The sequence below is a fragment of the Trichechus manatus genome, unplaced genomic scaffold (genome assembly GCF_000243295.1).
Source record: "Trichechus manatus latirostris isolate Lorelei unplaced genomic scaffold, TriManLat1.0 scaffold00001, whole genome shotgun sequence".
Lineage (NCBI taxonomy): Eukaryota > Metazoa > Chordata > Mammalia > Sirenia > Trichechidae > Trichechus > Trichechus manatus.
Window position 1 is genome coordinate 39,090,440 of NW_004443937.1, and position 2,525 is coordinate 39,092,964.

Sequence of the window (2,525 nt, forward strand, 5' to 3'; positions counted from 1 at the left end):
ATTCTGACCAAGGAGTTGTGAGCAAAAGTGACAGATGTCACTTCCAGGCTAGAGCATTGAACTGCCAGTGTGAGACCCTCCAGATCTCCTTTCCTTCTCACTGGCGACCAGCAGTACTTGTGACGGGGGCTGCTCTGGCAGTCCGGACCCTGCTCTGCAGGTCATCAAAATCACAGTGACTACAGCAAGCTTGTTAAGTAGGTTTCACCTCTTTTTCTAACTCCAACTAATTATAGTAGCTGCTTACAGCAGTGTGTTGAGGAGGATTCCGAGGTCTTTTTGGGATCAGGAAGAAGGAATCCAGTAATTCATTAGTTTTAGCTGCCATGAGGAGGGCAGAATATCAGTATGCACACCAAGTATGAATATGCCACGGACTGCCAGAAGAATGCACAAATCTGTCTTGGAAGAAGTATAGCCAGAATGTTCATTAGAAGCAAAGATGGCAAGATTTCATCTTTTGTACTTTGGACATGTTATCAGGAGGGACCAGTCCCTGGAGAAGAACATCATACTTGGTAAAGTAGAAGGTCAGCAAAAAGAGGAAGACCCTCAACGAGATGGATTGACACAGTGGCTGCAACAATGGGCTCAAACATAGCAAAGACTGTGAGGATGGCGCAGAACCAGGCAGTGGTTCCTTCTGTTGTATACAGGGTGGCTATGGGTTGGAAACGACCTGATGGCACCTAACAACGTAATAACAAGCTGGCAGAATTGTGTAAGACACCAAGGAAACAAGCCAGGTATATGCGCTTCCTCCTCTCCGAAGGTCTGCATTCTAGAGGGTGAGCAGACAAAAGGCAAGCAACAGGTTAAATTGTAGTTAACTATTGTGAGGAATCCAGGGGGTGGGGGGGTACAAACTGTTAACATGCATGGCTGCTAACTGAAAGGCTAGAGGTTCCAGGCCACCTAGAGGTGCCTCAAAAGAAAAGCCTGGCGATCTACTTCCAAAAATCTACTTAAACTGAAAACTCTATGAAGCACAGTTCTACCCCGACACATTTGAGGTTGCCAGGAGTCTGAGCTGACTGAAAGAGACAAGGGTTGAGATGAGGAGGAGGAGGCAAAATATAAAGATGCAAGGGGAAGAACACTCCAAGGCAAAAGAGCTAAGCAGGGAAAGAGCTTGGCAGTCCAGCTGGCGGGTCAGGAAGGAGGGGGGACAGTAGGGCAGAAGGAGGGGGGATAGGCCTTGTAGGCCCTTGACTGTCTTGGTCAGGGGTTTAGATTTATTCTACCTGAGTGGAGAAGCCTCCGAAGGAGTGGAGGTTTATGACAAAATCTAAGTTCTCTTTTTCAACGATCACTCGAAGTTCTGTCTAGAAAGAAAGATTCAATCACAGCAAGAACGAAAGCTGGAGGTCCTTTGGATCGCAAACAGGGCTGAAGGCTGGCGGTGGCAGTGGAGATGCAGAGAATTTGAGACATATTTCTTTTTTTTGTTTTGTAGCTTTATTTTTATTCAAAAAGTTACTGTCTGAAGACATAAATACAAATCAGAAAACAGTACAATTAGGACAACAGAATGTGGAGGACAACAGGTTAGAGTAATACATAAAACATTTTTAGCTGCTTGAAAACAAAGCTGTAAGAACTACTTTCACAAAGAACTCCTTTCAAGAGTGAGAAAAAAAATCAACTTAGGTTTAAAATCATATATACTGTCCTCTCAGCAGCGGTGTGAAAAAACAACATAGGCAATACTTCTGCACATAATATTTGTTGCTGGAAAATTTAAGTCTGGTTTCATTTGTTATTAACCATGATTTAATAAAATAATTGTATCATGATCGTTTAGCTAACCTATGGTTTTTGGCTACCACAGCCCAATGCTTGTTGATTTCTGACTAAAAACTGCAAGCATTTTGGTATTCACCCATCTGAAGATATTCTTGTATTGCAAGCATATTAAGGCATGGAAAGATTAAAATAATGTACCTCGAGAGCTGAGAGACAAATGACAAAAGATAGAAACACATGTAATATAAGTTAATATTTTGTGTTAAACGATGTCTAGCTGCCTAAGCCTCGCAAAATGAGGTGATGTCAAAATGGCAAGTAGCCACTTTCTGTTTTAAACTAATTTATCTGTGAAAGGACATAAAATGAAGTTTAAAGCTTAGCTTTCAAAGAATATTATGGGTTATGAATTCTATTATCCCATCTAATTTACCTACAGAGGAAATGTACTGTAACCTGTTAGAAGTATCTTTAACCTGAAGACTGCTTGCAAAGACAGATAGATAAAACAATATAAAATACAAATTTAGAAATCATTTTAAAGCATGAACACTCACGCTTTTCTATTTTTAAGCATTGTTAAACTTCCAATGTATTTCTGAAACCTCATAATTTTAAGTTGGAATTTAAAAGTAAGAAAAACCTAAACAAACTGTGCGATCATCAAATCAGCACCAATTTATATATATATATTTTTATTTAAAATTTAGATCCCTATTCCCACACTCTAATAAGCTGTATAATTTTTGTTTAGAATTTTTCTGCAAACATACTACAAT

At 39.9% G+C, this 2,525-nt stretch overlaps 1 protein-coding gene across 2 annotated transcripts in view; it reads right to left on the bottom strand.

The window, feature by feature from the left end:
- The window catches only part of FHIT (fragile histidine triad diadenosine triphosphatase), a 502,502-nt gene that overhangs the window by 328,671 nt on the left and 171,306 nt on the right, over window positions 1-2,525 (bottom strand). The gene's annotated exons all lie outside the window — the stretch shown is intronic.